Consider the following 24,915-nt stretch of genomic DNA (forward strand, 5'->3'; position numbering starts at 1 on the left):
CTTGGCTTTCTTTCGCCACGTTATTGAAATACTTCCACCACCCCCACCCATGTGCCCCCCTGTGTCCTTGTCCCAATAAGAACAGGCCCCCTTCATACATTAAAAATAGTTTCTTTAGATTTTAATTTGAGAATTACTTCTGGGGTTTGCAGAAAACTGAAAAAAAAGGAGACATTTTATAGATGAAACATTAAGAAAGTTGAATGTTTGTCATGGACAGATTCAACAGGAACTAGGTGACAGGTTTCCCTTCTCATCAGGAGTTATTGACTTCACCTGTGACGTTCTGCCTCAGCTGATGGCTGATGACATTCAGCCGGGCCGGGAGGTTGTCGAGGGAAGGAGGAGGACGTTTCCCTGCTCAGTTGGTTTTGTGTCTCGCGAAAGTCAACACCATCTGTTGGCTTCGTCTCATTTCTGTTGGAGTGATAATCTGAGTTGAGTGTGTGTTTGAAGTGACATTCTTCTTCTTTTGCTTCACTTTCTATTCCATCCCATTCCCCCTCTGTCCAGTCACTCCCACTTATCTTTTGCTTTGCCTCTAATTATTTGTTTGACTATCATTTTGATAGAATCAGTGGGTGGTTATGTTCCTTCTGCCACCTTTCAGAAACCTAGGCCCACTTCTTTTTTTTGTTTTTGACCCTGTAGTATTTCCTCGTCTCCAAACTCACGACTCCTGTCATCCAGGTTTTGTTTCTGGACGAACTTCATACCTACTAAATTTCCTCCTTTATTTTCTTATTGACATTACACGTGTGTGAGAGAGAGAGGAAGAAAACACATGATAAACATTGTAATCTTCTAAATCTGTATGATAATTAAAAGGCCAGTGAGAAAAAAGCTTTATTATTTGATTACCTTGTATGAGAATGTGTTAGTTCAACTCTTAGAAATGGAGATCTAACAGATGTAACAGAGGACACACAGAGAATCCGACTGAGAATCATTTCCAGAACTCTAATAAATATTGTGTGTGAGACCACCTCCGGTCCTGTTTGTATTTTGAACAGTACCTCTGCCTGTCACATGATGACGAGTGATCGATCCCCCAACAGTGAGGGGACGTTTAAATTAACATCTTTTTGTACTATTTTTTATATTTTGCTTACATGTAATGCTGTGTTGAGTTACTCTGGTGTCTGTATTCTTGCACTGTCAGGATCAGTAAAGGTTGATCCTATCTTACTTTATCATGATTGTGACTTTAACCAATCAGATTATACCAAAAACAAAGAAAAAAAGAACAGCTTTTTGGCCTGCAGCGTGACCAAGCCTTAATAACAGTTAAGAAATGTACACGCTTAATGTCTTTTCTTCTGAGTGCCTTTGTTTGCCCACCAGTCAGCCGTTGTTGTTTTAAATCATCAAACAGAAAAACTCCACAGCAGCTTCAGCCTTTATCTCGGCTTAGAGAGAAACAAAAAGAGATTCTCAACAAATTCAGAGGAAAAACCCCTTTTCTGGAAGCCGAGCAGCGGGTCGATACGTCTGCAGACGTAAACATGAGGCGGACACGATGAACAGCAGTGCAGTGCAGAGGTCAATACTTCATTAATGTCTGATTAATGTCTTCAAGCTGATTAATTCAATTGAGCCCTTTATTACACTGTGTGTATTAATAGAGGGGAACGAGTCCCTCAGCAGGAGATGATGCTGCCATATGGGGGAGCATTATGGGCTGCGTTTGGAGGGAGGGAGGGAGGGAGCAGCCAGAAACCGAGGATGCCAACCGCAGCACGGGGAGGGTCAAGAGGGCGCGCTGGAAGAGGATCGAGGTTTGGCTAAAAGTTGGTGAACAGAAAAAAAGGATTTGGCAGGCGGCACAATAAACTGTTTTTCAGAGGCGTGGATGTGTGGTTACACTGCAGCAGTCGTTGGTGCGATATCTGTATCAAAATAACACAGATTTAGAAATACTACCAGTAAGCTTATGAAGGTGGGGTGGGGACATATATCCTCCTCCAAATGGGGGGGGGGGGGGCATGACAGAAATCATCTCATCATTCTTCAGAGCATGTGTAGCTTAGTGGTTCTTCAGAAGGTTTTCCCTTTAACCCCTGTGGAATTTCTCCCTCTGTTTGATGAAAAAGTCATCTGGCGCCAGTGTTTCTTCCTTTACCCGATGACGCAGACCCCTGGCACAGACCCTCACTCACTCACACACACACACACACACACACACACACACACACACACACACACACACACACACACACACACACACACTCACACTGAGGCTCAGGCAGACACACTACAGCTGTTGTCGTTGGCACACGGTGTCGATTGTGTTTGCCCTGAGAGTTAACAGCAACCACTCGACATGAGACGCAGCTCGCCCCCTCAGCCCTCCGCCTCACATGACAAAAAAAAAAAGAAAAAAAAAAAAGATCGGTTTCTATCTCGCCGATGGCGGCTTAATTGAGTATGATAACCTCGGTGTCACGGTTGTTTATCCAGCCGCTCGCCGTCTCCCAACACACACACTGAATCTCAAAACGTCAGACCAAAGGAGGTGAAAGTATCTGAAGTCTCCATGAAGAGAACGACGCAGCGCTTTGCTCTGCAGAGTCAATCATAAACACACAGGACTGCAACATGCGCTTTGCTCAAATTAGTTTAATTTATTATTTCTGTTCTGTTGTGAAAGTAAATCCAGTTATCCAGGCAGAATTCCATTTCCTTAAGATTTATTTATTGCAAATAAACATGAACATTATTTGTTAAAGGTCACATATTCTCCTCCTCTTCAAACAGTTTAAATAAGTCTCAGAGGTCCCCAAAACATGTGTTTGAAGTTTCTTGTTCTAAATCCACTCTGATCCTGTATTTGATCATGTCTATAAACCCCTCTATTTCAGCCCTGCTCAGAACAGGCTGTTTCTGTGTCTGTACCTTTAAATGTAAATGAGCTGTGTCTGACCACGCCCCCTCTCTGGAAGGGCTTGGGGTGGCTCAGGCTTTCTCGCTCCATGCCCTATTGTTTACGGTGAGACGGTACCCCTCCCTCAGTGATACAACCAAGCGCAGCCGTTTCTACGACTGATCCCCATTCTGATACGCAGCCCAAACTTAATCCGGTTCTTAATTTCTTGAAGTATTTTAAACCCCAAAAAAAGTATTTCCTTTGGTTTGAAAAGTCTGTTAGTTCTCCTGGAGTTGTACTCTTGCAACGTCTCTCCTCCACGATATGGTGGCAGGGCTTACGGTTGGACAGGGAGGGGTTCAAATGCATGAAACACATTCGAGCTAAACGACCATCCTGTATGAACAACAAGCCCAAAGGGAGTTTGAATTCACTCTTTTGCAGAAAGGACGTTACTCACCTTCAGATAGATTTGATATCTGCTATATTCATGTTTAAAATGTTGCATATCATTGTAACTTCCACAGTCAATAATTGGAGGTTTAAACAAAGCAGTTTGATTTAACCTTTACTATAGAAGCTGCAGATATGCAAAAATCTCTTTTTGCAGCCTTCACAGCCGACAATTACTTTGAAAGAACTGATAACTGACCAATCATGACCCTCAACCTGCTGACCTACGGGACACACACTAAACACGACATCTAGTGTTTGTTATAAAACTAACAGTGCAGTTGCGGCACAAGTGTTAAAAAAGCGATTAATTGCTTTCTCAGTGCATTCAGTCTCTCTGGTATTCAGCTGAAGGTTGCGTCTCACCTGCAGCGTCTAACCCCCTCCTCCTCTGGGTACGGCTGCGGCCTCGAGGCCGGGGTTGAATCATTTAATTAGCCATGATGTTTTTTTTGTGACACGCTGTGTAGGTGCACGGCCTCTTTTAATTGAATGGCCTTCTGGGTAATTACTGTCTTTGTGAGCACGAGGGAGATAGCAAGGATATCCCTGCTGAGTGCTCTGAAGGTGAGCGCACCTGCGATGCTCAGGAACACAGATCAGGCTTCTTCCCTGTTTGAAAACACGGCACAGAACAACACAGAGATTACCTTAAGGTTTCTACTCTGTATGGTTGGTCTGGAGTTGGGAAGCCTGTTAGATTATTTGAGGAAAAACACAAAAATAAGAAGCATCTGCTGACTGTCTGATCCTGCAGAGAAGGTCAAGCTGCCTTTGTTCTCTGACTAATTAAATCTCCAGTAATTACGGAGCTGCAGAGGTTGTCAGTGAAAACAGATGAATTGAGATTCGGGAGTGGAGTAGATCCATGCGAATGCAGACGACATTCATCACATATTTCATGGAGGAGCAGGTTTACGGGGAGACGATGTAATGACCGTCATGACGGCTGATTTTCGATCGACCTCGTTCACAAAGCTGAGCTGTGGGGTTCATAGCAACAGAGAGAGAGGGAGAGAGAGAGAGAGAGAGAGAGAGAGAGGAGCTCAGGGGGCTGCAGGAGCGTTCATCATTGTTCTTGTTGCTATGCAACTCACTAATTAGCCTCAGCTAGCTAACCTGAAGAAACAAAGGGGATCAGGTCGTTAGAAATAAAGAATGGAGGAGTGGTGGTAAAGTCACTTTTCTTCTTGTGCTCAGGAAATTGAGGTTTAGGAACTTTCCCTGCGTACATGAAATACAAACCAACCATCTGCATTACTTTTTGACTTTGTTGACAAATGAAACATGAAGATTAGATTATGGATTATCGTTTTACCAAGCCTTATTTAGATTTTTCAATCAGTAAATCCTGATTCTTTTTGTGTTAAACAAAACCTGATGAATCAAAAGTTGACACGTTGGGAGAGCTTCTTGGACTAAATCTCAGTAAAGGCCCTGACACACCAAGGAGATTGTCGACCGTTGGTGAGCGGTTGTGCTCTAGTTTTTTGCGGTGTGTCCGGCTCCTCCGCTACCCATCGTCCCCCCTCTGCCTTTTTTCAGCCGATTCGACATGTTGAATAGGCGTCTGCGGTCGGTGAGAGGGATCTCTCTGATTGGCTGTTCAGAGGTTTCATTTATCTCCAGCTCTCAGGTTCATTAAAGCCCCTTCAGCATGCAGCTGTAGTATCCACGCTTTCACCCATTAGTGCGGTTTCTCCTTATTTGTCTCCTCCGCCTCTTCTTTTTCTTTTTCCACTAAAAGACAAAGGGCTGACAACGCAAGCGCCATTTTCAACTTTTAATCAGACATTATTCTCGATTATTAGGCTACCTATAATACGAGTGGTGACCGACAGCGGTGTGAAAATGGTCTCCCCGTATCATAACAACGAGCCACCGCCGCCTGCTGGCATGGAGAGGTATTTCCTCTCACGCACGCGCAGATTATACCCGGTGGTTGGCCGTCGGTTGCGGTCCAAGACAAAAGGCGACATGAGGCGACGCCACAGTCTGTCATCGTCACCACTAGTTCTTTGCCGTCTGCTTGGTTTGTCAGGGCCTTTTACGCACAGATACTCAATGTCTTTATTGTCACAGCATATGAATGAAAAAAATCCTGAAATGATCGCTCTTTGTACCTCGCCCTAAAACAACCGAAAACACTGAAAAAAATAATCAAGTAAACACATTTACCTCCTTCTATCAACGTGTACAAGCAAAGATTTGTGTGTTTTTATTTGGCAGTAATCCGACTAGGACAGCAAAGTGACAAAACCTCCACCTTAAGATGACAAACGGTTCTGATGTATTACATTGACTTCAGAATGATAAATACTGCTCACCTTTAAGACTCAAGCTCTATTTATCGTCATCCCACTTAATCTGCAGTTAAAGCTCTCTGCAGCGTCGGAGGAAACAGAATCCTCATCATCATCATCAGAGACGGCCTGCAGCGACTTCAAAACCTCTGATGAAGGAAAGTGTGGCGAGAGATCGGAGGAGGAGGAGGAGCAGCGGGATGAGAACCTGCGACAGGCAGGCGAGTCAAGCAGCTCTGCAGCGCACTTCTAATGCGATCAGTTTCACTTCTGTCTCTGGTGGCAGACAGGAAGGAAGTCAACACAGATCTGTCTGACACCCGGATACATCACTGAACTCCAGCTACTCTGCGTTCACTGCAGCCGGCGAATCTTTCTTCACACTCTCTGACCTGTTTCCGTGTATAGAACATCCTGACACTCAGTCATGTGAAGTCGAGTTGTTCCCCATCTTGTGTGTGAAACAGTGTCGTGAAACAGACAGCCAAACTCTGAATAGTGCACTGCAGGATCTCCTCAAAAGTAAGGACATACAAAGTCCCATGTAAGGAATCCTTCAGGTTTAAACAGCAATTACTAAACCGGAGGGCTCACCATCCTTTTGGGCTCATCAGTCCCACCTTTATCCGCATTTTAGAGCCTAAATATGAAACCTTAAGTAACTGTAAGGGTTAAAACTGCACCTAAACATTTTATCAGACACAGAATGCTTCTTGCCTTCAGTTGTCTTTGCACCATAACCGCATTAGTTATGAGTCAAATGTGGTTCTTTCTTGCTTTCTTTTATCCTGTTATTTAGTGTTCCCTCCTGTTAGGGTCAGAAACACTAACAGTACAAATGCAGAGTGTGTCGCCTGGGATAACATGTTGGTATCAGAAGTGTTGTGGTTTCTTTTTGTAGTCCGAGTAGCATCGTCCACTGGTGTTTCTGCAGGCTTGGGCTGAATGCAGGAGAACAGTCCGTGTGGAGACATCTGCCATAAAGTGACTGCTGGACCCACGGCTGTCATCCACCGACAAACTGATCCCAAATGAGTGTCTAAAATTTACATTAGCATAAAGGTGCAGCTAATAATTCCCTCTCTGGTGTTGCTCCTGAAAATGCTAGTCGGACTGTAAACACATGAAAAACACAAGAAAACAGAATTCATGGACTCTGGGAACATTGGCTTTCGAGTGTTTCCAGTGAAGCCAGAGGCTATATCGTCGTCAGATGATAGCTGATGTGTTCCCGAGACTGCAATTGAGGAATTAGCTTAGCTTTGCACAGCGACAGGAAACAGGGGGGGAGCAGCTAGCCTGACTCTTTCAAAAGGTGACAAAATAGACTAAGCACAGTGACAACTTCATATAAGTTTTGCAACAATCGTGTCATTTAACTCTTAAGAAAATGACACATAGTTCAAAATTTAGAAAAAATAACTTCAAAATCTCACTCATTGACCATTTCCATCGTTTTTTGGAGCGCCATACGTGCATTAACAAACACAAAGAAGCAAGCGGCTACTGAGAGCGGGCATGTCGCAACATAATTATGCTAGTCCTAACATTTAATAGAAGGTGACAGTGATGTTGTCAATAACCTTCAAACTAAACGAGTCCACAGGGTATTTCAGTATTTACTTGCATGTGCTTACATGTGCAGAGTTCTCATCATCTTCCCCTTAAATCCATTTCAGGCATCAAGAATGAGCCTCGCATACCCAAGGCCACAGACCGATCTGTGATTGGTTGACACTCTTTTGTTACCCGCAGCGGTCCCTTTTTCTGAGTGCACAAAGGTCAGGCTTGAAAGCGCTCATTGGAAGAGGAGAAAAAAAAAAAAAAAAAGCGGAATGATGAAAGAAGGGCAACAGGGAGAAGCTGCAGATTGATGGTCTCCAGTAAGCAGCCGGAGAAGACGAATCATGTCCTGGGGGAGAAAGAGACAAATGTTGAAAGAGTTGTTTGTTGCACTGATTGAAAGGATTGTGGAGTTGACAGAAAAAAACTGGCGCACAAGGTCTGCGTTCTGCCTCTTCTGCCTGCACACTGGTTAGCTGCTTTAATGCCTCCTTCCTGTGTGTATTGATTCAAATTATGTGTCAACACAAGAATATGCACAAACACAGACACACGCAGCTCCTCTCCCTGAATTTGACATGTGTTTTTATTAAAGTAAGCAGCTGCTCGATAGTGCTAAGGAGTAATGGGGATTGACTTTGGCATAATTATACAAACCCCTGCATGTATTTTGTCCTAATGGAAGCTGAACACTTAACCCAGACTAAATGCAGCGGGGCAGATCAATGCTAAACGGCTTTTTTTTTTTTTCCTTTCTCCTGAGCAGCAGCCGGCTCTCGCCAAAACAGGATATTTACATATGCAATGCATCTCCTTTAAGATAATCAGAGCCAGGCGGGAGCCACGGCGCCTCGGGGACCCGTCAGGTGCTGATACCTTACAGGGTTTCAGAAATGAAGATGCATGTCTTAAAAAGCCTCTTGTGAGTGGAATATACTCAGGCGTGCGTGTAAAAGTCAGAAACATGCAAATACACGCTCTCGCATGCATGAACGGAGCTCATTTCAGGTTATTTCTATGGTAAAGAGACACTATGGAACCAATTGAAGACACACATCATGAGGCACAACAGCCCCTCTCAAGTTTAAGGTGCAGGGACACAGCTCTCCTCCCCCCACTCATCTTCAACCTGCAATCAATAATTTTAATCCCCGTCTCACCATACATGACACATATGATGCTGCAGGTAAGATGGATGTGGAAGGCATTTTTCAGCTTGATGATTTAGTTTTTCTTTTGTACCCAATGTTGATTGTTTAGTATAAATCATTCTTCGCTGTAATTCTGGTTGATGCACACTCCATTGTTGTCCTGTAAAGTAGCTGCCTGCAGAAAACATCTTCAGATGCTCTTTCACCTGCCTGAAGTGATTTTTTCCAGCCATGCATGAGGAGAACATCCTCAATTCCCCAACCAACCAGAAACCGTAATGGACTCATTTTCATCCCACTTTTCCAAAATACACTCACACTTTGTCTCTGCCCTTTGGCATCTTAAAGCTATCAGTCATGTGACTGGAGCAGAGGCCTGGAGGGCAAAAAGCGCTTAGGAGAGTGGCGGCAAACACTGAACAGTCCGTGGAGCTGCAGCACAGGCGTTTTCATTTTCCACCCCTTCAAAATCTTGCATGTTTGCTTAAAGGCTTTATATGCGATTTTTCACACTTAAATATAATAGAAATCAAGTAAATCCTCTGAAAATAACTCTGTGAGTCATGACTGTCTACAAGGGGTGTAACACCCGAGTCCCACTGTCTGTGATGCTTTCAGAGTTTTTTTTCTGTTTGCTGACATCGCCGGGACGGCCGGCTGACTCCTCCCCTCGCGAATAAAAGTTGTTTAATTGAGGGACTAGAGAAAAGAAGAATAACATACTGTACTCACTGCTTAACTGCGTTTCTAGATCACGCTTATTTCGGGTAAATTTACGTGCAGTGTGAAGATACGAGCATAATAAAGATCGCTAGCATTAGCATGCTAACACAACAATGCAGCGCGAGTTGTTTTGGTTTCATGCTGGTGCTCAAGGGCGACATCTGCTGGATCAAAAAATCGCATATAAAGCCTTTAACCTGACAACCACAAAAAACTGAAATATTATGATAAACTGCAAGTTTGGGCACTTGCGACCCTTAAACAACACACAGGACACCCGTTTAAATCACTGGAAATTATAAAATCTACACTAGAACTTCGCTTTGGTGATGTTTTCATACATTACACCGCCGCTGACAATGAAGATAAATAAGTAATTAAACTTTATTTATAAAACACTCAGTTACAAAGTGCTTCACAAATAAAAGGAATCAAACAATTCATACAGTGAGAAAATCTACAACAACAAGGCAAAGTTAAGATCAGGAAAACACACACAAAGAAATGCAGAAGTGCAGTTCTTCAAGTGTCCACTTGAGGCTGTCTGCAAAAGCCAAGAAATCCCCATTGGGTTCCATTTAACAATGCTCATCTTTAAAGCAGAAACAAACACGTTTGTAACCTGGATTGGTCCCTTTAAAGTGTATGGGTGTGAATTCTTTAAAAACTCAACAGATTTCATCATAGTAAGGGTAAAAGTGTTGCATAAACTTGCGCCTTAGTCTGCAGATATCTAGACTAACGGAAGAGTAACTTGTGGTGTTATAAAGTCTGCGTCCGAGCATTTAGGGTCCTAATGATGAAAAATGGGACAGCCTGAAACACTCACTCAATTTGCGAGAGAGCACACACTCTCCTTAAGTTTTCAGTAAACATTAATCTGGTTTTGATTTAAGAACCTTTTTGTTCCTTTTTTCCCATTCTGTCCGTTAGTTTTCTGTCTGACAAGTTGTATGAATGAGGTTAAGTGACACAAATATTGCAAAGTGAACATGAATGAAGAAAATGCTGACGATGCATTCCGCTTATTGTTGCGATGTTGTTGTCTTATTTAACTTTTAGTATATTAGTAATCCATTTACTTATAAGCAGAGACCCGGCACACACAAAGGTTCGTCTTCTCTTCCCCACAAATTCAGCGTCACAGCGGCTGTGTTAAGGACACGGGAGCGGGCACACTCTACCTCTCCTTTGTCCGCCCCATTGACATGTAAATGTCCTCCTGCTATAAGGCATCAGCAGAGAGCAGCCAGAGAAAAAACCCCACTGAATTGAAATGTCAATAGTAATTTTTGGCATGCGAGGGACATCTGAGAGTCAAGGGCTGCCTCCCAGGAGAAATGTAAAAAAGGAAGCGAGAGGGGGAAGTACTGAGAGTGTGGAGGGAGGACGATGTGTGTGTGTGTGTGTGTGTGTGTGTGAGCGAGAGCGAGAGAGAGAGAGGGGATGTAATAGAGGGGGGAGATAAAGTGGAAAACGGTGTGTTGGAGGAGAGGAAGACGAGGGAGTAATAGCAGTCAGAAGGTGAGCTGTCAGAGGAGACGCAGGGCAGGGACGATTGAGGGGGGAAGGAAACGGAGGAGGAGGAGGGGTTAGAAAAAAAAAAGATGGAGGACGGATGGTGAAGCATCGGCCCTCCTCTGGGATTCTCTCCCCGTCCTCCTCCTCCTCTGATGGACAGGCTGAAATACCACAGAAGCCACCTCCCGTAATGACTTGATGAATGAGCTTCTCTAAGCGGCCCCCTCACCCTCCTCACCCTCCTCACCCCTACTCGTATGCCACCTTCACACCCCTCCACCCTTGCACAACTCGCCCTCTCTGCATCCCCCATCACAACATCACACACCAGGAAACCAGCACTATCTGTGTTGACACTATTTCTATACAGCATGAGAAGCTGAACCTGCAAACATGGAAGTGATATTGTGTTGTATTGTTCAGTTGTGTTTAAGTGCTGTTAGCTTTAGTCTGATGAGTTTCCTCTCGTGACTCTGCAGCGATAACACTTTGTACCGTGCCCTGAAAAGTCATTAATAGTGGATTTTCTAATCAATGGCTCTGGCTCTGTGTTGTTTGTCAAATCAATGTCATGCTCTGATGCTGCTTTCATTTCATTTCATGTCGCTCTTCGTCCCCTGCTGTACTTTTATCCCCGCACGAAGCAGAAGCGGGTGTTGCGAAATGTCAGTGTGTCTTCATACTCTCATTCAAATGTTGCTTTTAAATATACGCTTTAAGAGAGAGATCCTTTATTTAACCACATGTCTTTTGCGAGCTTGTAAAAGCTCTTACTTCTTAAACAACATTACACAATGAAGAAATACAGAAAAAGTACTGAGTCCGCACACCAGAAGCTGCTCCAATTAAATTGAATTTAATGGAATATCACATGTAACGTTTCAGGCCCTCGTCCTTCATACACTTACTAGTATTATTTGTATTTATTTTTATTTTTTCCTGATTTTATTTGTACTCATGAATACACTCTTTTTCTTTTCTTTTTACTGCTGCAACATTTTAATTTCCTCTCCGGGGATCAGTAAAGGATTCATCTTATCTTAACTTCAAAAACGTCACCCTGCATGTGAATAAAGCCGTAAAATGACTCCATCATCTCACCGAGCAGCAGGTTCCCTCCAAGCATGCATAAAGTATTTTTTTTAATTTTTTTTACAGTTGATGGAATAAGAAAATATGGAAAATTCTGACATCATGTCATTAGCAGAAAAGGTCAACTTATATTCCAAACACTTCAGAAATCAAATGCTAGATCCCGGCTGTGCGATCAAAGCAGACATACTGTGGCGTCGCCTCGTCCTCTGAGTGTAGGGAGAGCAATCTGTGACGCCGTCTGTTTACCACAGTGCTCACATCACGGCCTCATTTTGAGTGTGAAAATGGCTAAAAACATGAAATCATCAAACACTGGCCCTAAGATGTTAGCAAGAACTCAACGTGAATATTAAAGTCATAAATGACAAAATGTATGTATCCAAGAAAAGGAAGATTTTATTGAAATGCTCATAATCTGTTCTTTAAAGTATGATGTGCAGGAAGCTGCAACATGAGGTGAATCCAGGTAAGAGCTTATTGATTTCACATTTTATGTCTTTACCGAGCACAAAGCAGGAGGAGGAGAAGCGGCAGGACAAAAAGGACTTTTACAGTTTCTCAATCTAGATGATTGAGCTGACGATCAATCTGTCCAACAAACAAACATGTTAAAAGTTGTTTCCTTCTCCTCATGAGGACACAACTTTAAAAAGCTTCAATTCTTTACAGATCTGTATCATGAGGTTATTTCAGGAAACTTCAGACCTGTTTTTTTGCCAACAAATATCACTAGAAAAATTAAAATCAGCTTGCAGATCAAATAAGTTCTTCCTCTGAAATAATTGTTCAATAATTAAGATTTGTATGCAGGTCTAATATTCTCTCACTAAACATACAAACACATGGATGCAACAATCATCATGTGAGCATTTGGAGAATTGGAAATAAAAGTTGTTCACACATGCACCTCACAGCAGGAACTATGATGTATTCAATTCAATCTTGGGAGTCGGACATTCCCAAAAACCGAAAACTCGGCTGATTAGTCATCAGGAACGCCCCTCTGAAGTCGGGATTCTGACTGGGAAACCTGGAGCAACTTGCAGGTCTCCTGCTCAAGGTAAATTCTCCTGATTGCATCCTCCTGCATTCTCACATCGGCTCACTCTGACATTCTGCAGAAAAACTACTTGGTGCCCTTTTTTTTTTAATCACAACTTAATATTAAATGTTTCCTGCCAATCTTTGTTCACTTAAAAAAAAACTGCTTCATTGTGTTTTCTGCTCACCAGTAGCAACAAGCAACTCAGGAAGACTTCAGGGGCAGGCTGCCTAAGAGTTGAGTTGAAAACGTCTCAATTATTCTTTTTTTAGTGGTTAATCACGTAATTAAACGGCTAATGTAATTAGCCTTTTAGAAATAATCACGTTTCATTCAGCTGGCCGAATAACAACTCAAGCACAAACACACACAAGCAACTACCAGAGTTGGCAGTCTAATCCCAGAGGCTGCACCCGGACAGAGGGCAGGGTAATCTCCAGGCCACTTCAGGAGAGACAACACACACACACACTCACACACACACACACACAAACATTATTACACAAGCAGCTGGTACTCTGGCAGATACCAAAAAAAAGAGTGGAGACGAGGCAGAGAAGACTCGAAGAGAGAGAGAGAGAAATTATGCAGCGGGGATGGAGGGGAGCTTTTTAGCAAGAGGGAATTACAGAAATAGATATGAGTGAAGCGGAGAGGCGGGGAGAGGTAAAGAAAAGGTGAATGTGAGAGCGAGCGGGGCTGTGAGAGTGTGCGCACTGTTATCTCCTGTTAGAGCAGATGTGCTTTATCTGCCGCGAAACAGGAGGCCGCCTCCACAAAAGCCTCCTTTCATAGGTGAAGCCCCGGTCTTTACTTACAACAATCTTACTGACAGTTTGGACTTTTTCAGATTGAACCTGAAATGGAGATTTTACGCAGTGTCACACACACACACACACACACACACACACACACACACACACACACACACACACACACACACACACACACACACACACACACACACACACACACACACTTGGATAACTAGTGAAAGCTGGCTTCTTCCCACTGAATCCTCTTTCACTGACGCTCTGAAAACTCCTGAAAATTTCCCAACATTAACTTTTCATGCAGGGTCGTTTGTTTAAACGCCAACATCTGAATCTGACTTGATCCTGACTTTGTCCCCAAGAAGTCTATGAAGCGTTTTAAAAAAAAAAAAAAGAAAACATGTTTGTTTTGTTCCATTTCTTTGATCGGGAGTCTATATATTGTGTTTTATTTTGAAATTGCCCGGATGCTCTATGACTTCCCTTGTCTGACTTCCTGTCTCGGTTTTTCTGCTCTGTTCAGCTTGATGTGTGACTGCAGCATGCTCCGTCAAAAATAGGCAGTTAGGTCGTACCCCATGTACGGATAGATCTCAAAGCGGCAAATCCTATCCAAATAAAGGCAAATAGCACCAAAAATAAATCAAACAACAAAAGAAAATAGGCTTGGTGCTTATTTGGAGCGGAGCGTGCAGTGGAAAAAAGAGCGTTGACTAGAGAGGACGCAATTAACTCTGGAGTGAGACAGATTCTGTGGAAACACTCTCTCTGTATGTTCTCTGCACTATAGTTCTGTTAAAAACAATACCTGCACACACACACACTTCCTCCACTCAAGCACATCCCAAACTACTGACTTCATTGATTTCTACCCCACAGAAAAAGCCACTTTTAGCTCCTCCTCCTGCACGCCGCATCAAGATGCCCCCTCCCAACTAGAACAGAACAGACTCAATCTCATATGTTAGATACATGTGAAAGGCAAGTCCAAAAAAAAGTCTTGACCTCATATCCTGAGACTGTAAAGCAACAGTCATGACTTCATATGTAAAAAGGGGGCTTCACAAAGATGGAGTCCATCCGGGCCGTTGTTCCCTGCAGCTGAAACCAGAGACTCTCAGTGATGCAGAGCTTTGGATTTGTCATTTTAGAGCGCGGGTCAAACGGTTTCTCTGGCTATTGATCGGCTTGTCCTCTTCTATTACTCCTGCCTTATGTATTGCCCCCTTTATCAGTGCTGCGACAGCCACAAACACATTAAACTCCAGCAGCTTCGATCCGCCATAAAGTGCCACGGCGTGCCGCTCGCTGGGCGAAGATGAGCTACCGATCAAGGACGCGGCGGCAATGTTCTGGCTGCTCAGTTTTCTGGAGTTACGACCCAGAGTCACAGAGTCGTGGTCAGAGTGAGAATCTACAGCCCCCCCCCCCCCGACTTGAAACAGCCTCACCTCATCACACGAGGTCATACACAGCTCCTGTGAAGACAAACTGCCCGTCTGCAGCCCGGCTCGGGAAAAACACAGGAATAAGTAGAGGTGAGGAGGACTAAAATGTAGAGTAGAAAACACTTGAATTAAATCAAAAAGCTTATTCTGTTTTAGTGCTGTTACAGGTATCTTTTATTATTCAGAGACAAACGGGGTGGCGTGGGACTGAAACAGTATTCAGTAGGCTTGTCAGGTGATTGAAGGTGTGGTTTGGGGCGTAGTCCTGCTACAGAGACTAAATATTTAGATCATTGAAAGTCATCGACAATATCAAAATGCACCTGTAAACACATGTGTTTTTGATCTGTTAAATGTGTTAAAATAATGGCATGACTAAAGTCCAACGGGCTCATATGATTAATCTGATCGGCTCATTTTCATGATTTTAAAGAGAACATATTATCCCCCCTTTTCCATCTTTTCAAACAGTCCCCCTGTGGTCTAAATGAAACATCTGTGCTGTGCTTTGGTCAAAATATAACATGAATCAAGCACCAGAGGAGGTTTGTGACCCTGTATAAACCAGCTCTCTCAGAACGCTCCGTTTTGGTGTGTGTGTCTCTTTAAATCCAATGATCCCTCCCCCTGAGTTTTCCCGGTAGACATCACTCCTTCGCTAGCGAGAATAAAAATGATGAACCTGCGCAAAAGTTTTGCTCTAGGCTGGGGGTGGAGTCCATAGGTGGAGACACCAGGGGAGGGGAGGGGATTTTTCTTTTTTACCAGTGTTCACTGTGACATCACAAGGAGAGCACATTTGAAACATTTTTCTCTGTGTTGTAAGACTTATGCAGACCACAAACAAAGGACTGGATGGGTTAATTTAACATGTTGTGGGTCAGTAGACACTCAGGTCACCCAAATAAATGTTCAATAAGATTTTTCTTAATATGTCCCCTTTAAAGAAAACATTCTTGACTTGCTACAAATGTTAGAAGAACAAGTATAAACCCTTTAATCTGTATATTAATGTTAGTTTAAGGTTCAACAGTAATGTGTCGTTCTGGTTCCACTCTTTTTTTTATGATATATACAAATATGAAGTTAATACAACTGTAACGAACGGGAGGAGAGGGATGAAAGGTCCTCATTCATGAAAGGGTGTTTCTCTTCACCAAGGTCTCAGGCTTAGTTCTCCTTTAGATGTTAGAAGAAAAGCCTCCATGTTCCGGTGGGCGAGGGAATCCCTCAAAGGCAGAAAACATCCGCTTGTATTCAGTGAAAATAACTGGTATTGATGTGAGAAATTAAATGAATTCGCTGAGCTGCACTGCTGCGCCGCTTTTGTGTCTGCGAGCAGATGGCCAGAGAGACGGAGTTCACACGAGGAAGCTTAAACAACATTTGAATGCCGTCCAGTGGAGACTGTTGCCAACCCCTTCACTCGGATCCCGCAGCTAAAAGTTCCCTCGTCTCACTGAAGGCGTTTAAAAGCCTCGAGTTAAGCTCACCTCGCACGCCGGCGAACAGTCAGCTGTGCTACAGAGGATTTACAAATCCACAGAAAGTGTTTTTTATTAACGCAGCTGTGCAGAAGAAGCCAGCGACATGAGAACAATGTCATCTGGGTTCACGTCCTCCTCTATCAAGGAAGAATTTCTGAAGAGCTGAACTTATTTTGACAAATCAAGCATGGACGTAGTCTCCATGGCATCTCTCACCGGTTTCGGTAAAGGCGCCATAAAGCCGAACAATGGCGATCGCCATGTTTGAAATGCTGTCTCCACCTTTAGTTTTGATCACTCTTATAACAGGCACTGATGTGGAGCTGAGGCGGGCGTCATATTGTTTACCTCCTGGTAAACAATATGACGACCACTTTGTCACAACCCCCTTCACTCTTGTGTTGCTGTTCTTCATGCCTTTCTGTTGTCCTGCCTTTGTGTTTGCATGCCCCGTCCTCATTGTTTTCACCTCCTGTGTCTTGTTAGTTTCACCTGTGTCTGATTACCCCGTGTGTTTAACGTCTCTGGGTTTTCTTCAGTGCCAGTTTGTTGCTTCAAACTTTCAGTCCTTGTGATTTTTTCCCCATGCCTCTTATAATGATTCTTAAAATAAATATTGTCTGGGTTTTCTCTCTTTCACTTTACCAAACCTGACTATTGCTGCCACATGATCCTTTGGGGGCAATCTCAGATGATCAACATGTGTCCACAAAAACCAGCTAGTTTGGCCACGGAGAAGGCCAGATAATGACTCTCTGTCCCATCACAGCAGTTTGTTAAAATGTGTGACTTTGGTGCTTTTAAATATTTGGTTCAAAGACGATATCATTCAACACAAAATGACACATGCAATACAAACAAACTTAGAGTTACAGGAAGTGGTCGACGAGCAAGTCCTGCTGTCTTTAAGAAAAATGACAGTTAGTTTTATGGTAACAGCTCACAGTAAATATAACGCTTTGAGTAGTCAGAAAGCTCAGAAAAGCACTTTACAAGCTCAAGTTCATTTACTATTTACTTTAAATCAAATAATAATTTGACTGAACAACTCTCACTTGTTTTAGAGTCATATTTGACAGGGAGTATTTATACTTTGACTCAGGTAATGAAGTTGTAAAGTTTGTCCATCACTACTTATTTCTGCCCAAGAGTCAGTCGCAAACAAATAATTAACCTGTTAGTCCAAATCTAATTCTTATGATCCAACTGTCATCCAACTCCAATTATTGAAATCCAATTAACTTATTTGGGATTTTAAATACGGAAGTGAATCGACGTAAGTCAAAAAGTCCCTGTCAACAACAGACGCAGATAAAGGACACGTGATAATTCACTGGATTTAACCCTGGCAGGAGTCAAAAGTTAAAAGTAATCTTAATTAGTCATTTTCAGTGAGTTAGGAAAGTATTTCAGAGATAACAGAATGTTTTGTCCAGTGATGTAAGAATAGCTATTTTTAGGTTTCTTACATCAAATGTGTTTTGTGCATTAATCATCGCAGTATCTGTGCCGAACATAAGGCGACCCCTGTGAGCTAGTTCTGGCACAAACTTGAGCTGCACTGATTTCACACTTGACATGCGTCATAATCCACAATCACCTGACCACACCTCCTTCTTGGCGGTCAATTTAAGATGCAAGATTTCCGGTCTCTGCGTCTTTCACTGTCAGCTCTGACCTGCACCACTACTGCACTCTTGCTCAGCCTCACCACCACCCTATTGCATCCACCTGTAGGCTCCGACTTGGGGGGGGGGGGGGGGTTAAGATATCATCCGATCACTCCTCAAATTGCTGCATGACCCCTCAACCGAGATTATTACTCCTACAGCGCAGGACCTACAAGCTAGAAAGAGCAATAACATCTCCTGCTAGCCGTTTTGATTTTCCTTTCCCCACATCTCTCTCTTCCTTTAGAGAGTGAATTTTCCGCCCATCAACTTTTGTTTAAATAGTAAACTGGATGAGTTGAGACGTTTTTCACCACAGAGCTGTACAAGTCGTAGCTGCTTGACTGAGGGAGGGAGGGAGGGAGGCTGTTCCACAACCGTGGACATAATGATACAAATATGACATATCACAAATTACAACTGTGGGGCACCAGTAGACTGGAGGTCGGTGTAAGTCCCCCATGTGCAGAGGATTGGGTCCTCAAATGTTGGAGGCCCAGGTTCGGGTCTGACCTGTGGCTACTTTCCCACACATTGTTTCCCACTCTCTCTCTTTCTCCCAGATTTCTGACTCTATCCACTGTCCTATCAGTAAACTAAAGGCATAGAAAGTCCAAAAATCTATCCTCAAAAATGATTTCAACAGTATGAAAGATAATGAGCAATGGTAGCAGGCGGTCCACAACAACAATCAACAGGAACAGGCGAGGACATGCTATGGTAGCACAAAAACTCCCAGGAGGATAAAAAATGATCATGTGCATTAATGGGACATGAAAGCATTCTGATAGTGAGAGGTGGAGGAGGAGGCAGAAGTTCAGTGTATCAAATGTTACGTTACACAAGAGTTGGAATGAAAAAGAGCATAGAGATACAGAACGGTTAAGTAAAAGGGATCAATAATCCCGCTAACTGGACTCCAGCCTCATCCCTGACTGACCCCGGTGTCGTGTCTGTGAGCGCTTACTGTCCAGACATCAGAGTCCGTTACATAATGCATGACCACCGGCAACACGGCGAGGACGAGCTGAATCAGCAACAGAAATACTCCGTCGCCACTGCTGCAACGAGCCAAAGAGGGCCCACTGCGGCTGCTGAAGACAGGCATCCAGTACTGCCCCCCTTCTTCCCCCAAAACCACCCATGAGGAGAGCACTTGATCGCCCACGTAACCTTTTGCATGAGTGCACTCAATCTGCCACTCACCCGAGAGCCACTGCAGACACAGGGCAGACAGGGGGCATTAGGTGGGATTATCACCCCCGCTGCCCTTTGTTGTTTCAATGTCCGACCCTCGCCAACACTCCAGACCCCTCCCCGACAGCAGCCCCTCACCCGGCCTGTCCCAACCCTGGCACAGCTACAGAGAGGCCGGCCACTGGCAAGCCTCAACCAGAATACCTCCCCTCTGCATCCCAGTTTGACAGCCACACGCAAACAGACTCTCACGCAAATTAAACCCAGCAAGACCCGGACTGTACCAGAGAATGGGGCTTGCTTTCTCTCATTAATGAAGGACATGATGAGGTGAATCCAGGTTAAAGCCGTTATCGCTCATTGATTTCCTTTGTTAAATCGGAAATGTAATCATAGAGCCGTAACGGAGGCAGAAAAGATTTTTCGACGTGGATGTGCTGCTATAATAAAATAATTTCGGTGTGAAATTATTGACGCTTCAGCGTGGAGGATTTCCTGATTTGTTCTTAAAAAAAATCTGATTTCTTTTCTGGTTAGGGAGTCACAAGCTTTTGGGGGGACCTTTAGTAATGTGAAGGATGTTTATGGACAATGAGTTCTTGCGTTTTTATTGTTGATATTTTGTACATTATGTTGGTCAGAATGTGATATATTTTCATGTACAGACCAACTTCTAGTATTTGTGTTTAAAATTAAAAGGCTCGCACAGACACTTTAGGGGCAGCTTAGGGGTCTTTGAGAAGAATGGGTGCCATCCGTCAAGAAGTTGATGTGCTTGTTTTTCTGCATTATTAGGTGAGCAAAAGTGATGAAACAATGTACAAGCACAGCGACACAGATGCAGGAAGGAAGACTTCTGGAGCACACTATCCATTCAGCAGTTTTCAAATGGTGCAAACAGACTGAGGTTTGGACACAGCAGGGGTCTGCCTCAGAGTCGTGTTTATTAAGTGTGACAGATTAACAGGCTTCTGTTACTGCAAAGGAGTCACGAAGTCGAACGTTTAAAGGATGATGCGGAAATAGCAACACGTTTTTGCTATTGAATTAATGGTAAGAAAACAGCTTAGATTAGCTTTAAATACCATTAGTTGAATCAGTATTTTTTTTGTGTAGAAAATAAAATTAGGCTTTTGGTTGGAAATGTTTAAGGGGGGGGGGGTCCTTTATTAGAGAGGACAACTGAAGAGAGACAGGAAATGTTGGGAGCAGAGAGTTGGGGATGACATTCAGCAAAGGGGCCAAGGTCCAATTTGAACCCCAGGCCGCTAAGATGAGGACTATAGCCTCTGTAGACTGGGCGCACTACATAACCGATTGGTTATGCGGCACCCCTTGATTGGAAAGTCTGAGGTTGTAAAGTTTCTAAAAAGTGAGAGCAACTTTGTTAGAACCACTTAAAAATTAGTAATCTAAGACATAGTTCAAAGAAACACACACATGGAAAGCAAATAGATGGGAACATTGTGATAAACATGGACTTCCATCACACCCTCTTGTGTATGCGGTTAATGTTAATGAAAGGTAAGACCTTGAAGAGCATACATTTCCACCAGCGCTGATCAAATTCAGCTTCATCTTTTTTTACTCACAAACAAATTAATCCAATCACGTAATTTTTTGGAGATAAACTTAATTCCTCAGACCTGCAAACGGCCTCTGAAGATTACGAATCAAGTCTGTCATGGTTCTTTCACCAAAGCGGCAGATATCAAATTGTTTGTTTGCAGGAGCGCAAGCCAAATATCCTGCAGATTTCAGATGTCTGAGATTTCCTCTTGCCAGATAGACAAAGAGGGTTTAAGCATGACCTTGATAGTGAAGTGAGAATTGAGGAAATGATTATGCTTTCTTATGTCTTATTTCCCAGACTGCTCACAGATGGCACGACTATCACCAAATGTCGCTCAGAATGCAAATACTTTTGGGGGAGCGGTAAAATATCTCACCACTGGGTCTGCTTAGCAGCTGTCGTCATCATATCACATTATCTTCCCCAGCAGATGGAAGTTTTCTCAGTCAAACATGAAGAGAGAGTCCTTGAAATGCTCAGATAAAGGGAAATATGGAAGTCTTGAAATCTATGTGAAATGTACAAAATGTAAAGGGTGTCATAAGATGTCACACAACAGCTCCAGAAGAGCTACTTATCGTCCCAATCAAGAAGTTGAAATCTCAACTTCTGTCTTCAAAGTCAAGAATGGGCCATGAATTATCAGAATACGTTTAATGACTCTCTAAGGCTGTGTTGTATTTGAGTAAGGACCGACAGCCCATTAGTTTGGCTTGCCGTCAGGTGTCAAGTGGCCAAAATGAAAGTCAGCACTGAGTAATTAATTAATTAAAGACCACCTTGGTGGTTGCCAAAGTTCTCAGAGGGGGCGCTGGGCTTTGTCTGTTCTGAGGTTGTCAACATGAGATTACCTAAAATCGTGGTAACACTCATACTGGATGGTTTTACAGAAAAAAGTGGGTTTTCTGTTGGGATTTTATCAATGAAGACAGTTAAAAGTTATGTTAACATTTGACGGGAATGTAACACTTTATTTACTTTATTTAGTTTCTGGTGTTCGGGTATCCTTTGGACTATGTACAAAAGTTTGGGTTGAATTGGATTTCGAAGGCAAGGGACTAGAATTTTGTTGTCGCAAACTTTCTTGTAAGTAACCCCAGTAGTGCTGTCCAGTAGTTTTTTGGCTTTGGTTGTTTACAGTCCATTTGGAGAAAGATATAAAAAAAGATGAACAGATTGACATTATTGCATTGCTGGTACCCATCAGCGATCATCTGACAAAGACATTTCATCCCAACCCTTCTACTATCCAACTCTGCTTTGGTCTAAAAATGCAGGTCTGTTAAGAATGACCAGCACAGTAAAGGAAGTGTATGCCCAGAGAGTCGTTGTGGTTTATCTGAATAGGCACGGGCAACCCTGAAAACTTTGGCTGTTTCCCACAGGGACCATAATCGTGGGTGATGAGTTGCAAGATTCATGCAGAGTCTGCAGCAATGCAGGCATTGTGCTTGGTGATAACATGATTTAGCCAGATGGAAAACAGATCAATCTACCAAAGTTCCCAAGACGAAAAACAACTTTAAGAAGGTTAGCAAGTAAAAAGCACCAGTCAATCTGCGTAGCAAAACTCTCCCCTGGTATTTACATTGAGGTTGTGACTGATGTAATCCCTGATACGATCAGATTAACTGGGTTTTCCCAGCAGGGTGATTTGGCTAACCTCTAGAGACAGGGTGAGGCGCTCAGACATCCGGAGTAAGGTAAGGTAACCTTATTTGTACTCGTATGTAGATTTGGTTTGCAACGAATGAGTTGCCGTCCTTTTACACACAATGACAGCACAGGACAAAACATGATAAAGTGACAACAGTGCTCAATACTAAAGAGAAAAGCCCTCAGTAAAAACAAGATAAACCTTGTTTTAGAACCTCCTTGGCAGCGAAAGCAATAGGTTCAAGTTGGACTCTGTCCTGCACTTATATGACATATTGCACGGCCCCTTGGTACATCATCCTACATTACCTAAAATGTGGTGGAGACTGTAGAGATCAGGGGGGGTCTCAAGGGTTACTGGGGCTACAAAAAAAAAGACTTGAAACACCCTTTACAATCAAACTGCACTTTGATCCACAGATGATTAAAATGTCTTGGACTGATCCTGATTTCTGTTTTTTTCCAGGTCTGACATATCGATATTGAGTTTCGCTGCTACCCGTTTACTTTTGCAGCCAGTACAGTCGCCCCCCTGCTGGCCTTTAGAAATAATTCAGGTTTTATTCTTCCCAACACTTGAGGGGAGCAGGGTAACTTGACCCAAATGACACAAAACCCAGGCAGATTAAATAAACTCTGGGAGATATTATTGACTACCAAACAGAAAGACTTACGTAGTCCGGGTTTGGTAGACAGGTAGGAAAAGAAAACAGATGAAGCAACAAAATTAAGAGCTAAAAATACAATAAGCTGACAACAACAACATGAAAACTGGAGTCACAAATTCACCTCATGAGAATTTTTTAAGTATGTGGGAGAAAGATGAAACATGCAACATGCAACCTCCGCACAGAAAGGCTTTGTCCGACTGGGGATTCAAACCAGGAACCGTCCTGCTGTGAGACAACAGCGCTAAACACAATGCAGCCCTCTACTGCTACAGAATAACTCCATAAAAACCATTTCCATTCTGGTCATTATACTCACAAATGTGATTTTTTTTTCTTTCTTCAGTGGAGAGTTCAACAGCCTTTAAATTGGACATCATGGTGCACAGTTCTTCTATTTTAAACAACATATTCACTTCTGCTTATATGAACGTTATTTACAGTAACTGAAACGTCTCTGGTTGGAGTTAAATAGGATGCAGCCTAAAACCTCTACTGAACATGTCTCCCTGACCTTTCCTGTCCCATCGTATCCATCGTGTAATGTTTCAGTTTGACTCTGTCCCTGAACTCGGAGATCAAAACAGCAAAACAAAGCTCCCGTCTACCCTGAACTCTGACCGGCACGACTGAATGTGTTACACCCTGTGTCATTCTCTAGCGTCTTGATTTTTCTGACTCCATCTATCGACCTCTGGCCTTGTAAATCTTCTGCTCCACGCAGACATAACTGCCCATATTCACCCTGATTTACTTCTGCATGTGTGTGTAACTGTCTTTTAAAACAGACTCATTTCAAACATTACACCCCCCCCCCCCCCCCTTCTCCTCCAGCGTCCCCCAGCCCTCTATCAGGACTACCAGGCAGGGTGCTAAAGAGGTCAAGCGGGGTTGTAATTCGTGACCCTCACTCTTATAGTCGGCGTGTTCAGGAGCCACCTTTGACCCTGTATACTGCTGGTCCCTGAGTTCAAACGCAGACCGTGACCCAGTCGTTGAACTCCCAGAGAGGGAGGGGGCTGACGGGGAGGCGAAGGAGCTGTGTGGAGGGTGAAGGGACCGACAGTATCTGCTGCTTCAGTTGCTTCTCCTTTCATTGTTGCCACCAGAGGAGGTAGACTCATTCTGCCACATTAGCCCGATTGTCTCCTGAGTGAACATTGATGGACGTAGTGTAAGTGTAAGTTTGTCATTCGTCTGGGTTCATTTTCAGAGTCGTATAAAATATTCAGTGCGTGGTTTTGAGAAGACACACATTTACAGCAGAATCTGAGAAAGCCATGAAGATTTCTTGACAGAGAAACAGGAAATTTGTAAATGCATTACAGCCGATTTTGCACACATTTGCACTACTTAAAATTATTTTCTAGAACGTACTCCGGCACTGAAGTCTTCCTGAGTTGGTTGTTCACACATATCCCTCACAGTGGGAGACTATCCCCCTATGGGATGGAAGAAGGGGGGAAATAAAGTCTATATAAAGTCATAATTCAGGCGTGGCACTTCAGAGCAAACATTTTGACTTTACTGTCAGAGCTGGGCACACACATGTTAACATGGTATGTTAATTTAATAAAATGATGATGGAAACTATTAACTTCTGGTTCATTTGGTTTCCTTTAAAGTAATAACCCTGCTTTTCAAGGTGAGATGGATCGTGGACAACCAGAGCAAAAGCATACTGCCTTGTGTACTTTAGATTACTTTAGTTTAGTTTACTTTTAAG

The sequence above is a fragment of the Labrus mixtus genome, chromosome 1 (assembly GCF_963584025.1).
Source record: "Labrus mixtus chromosome 1, fLabMix1.1, whole genome shotgun sequence".
NCBI classification, from domain to species: Eukaryota; Metazoa; Chordata; class Actinopteri; order Labriformes; family Labridae; genus Labrus; species Labrus mixtus.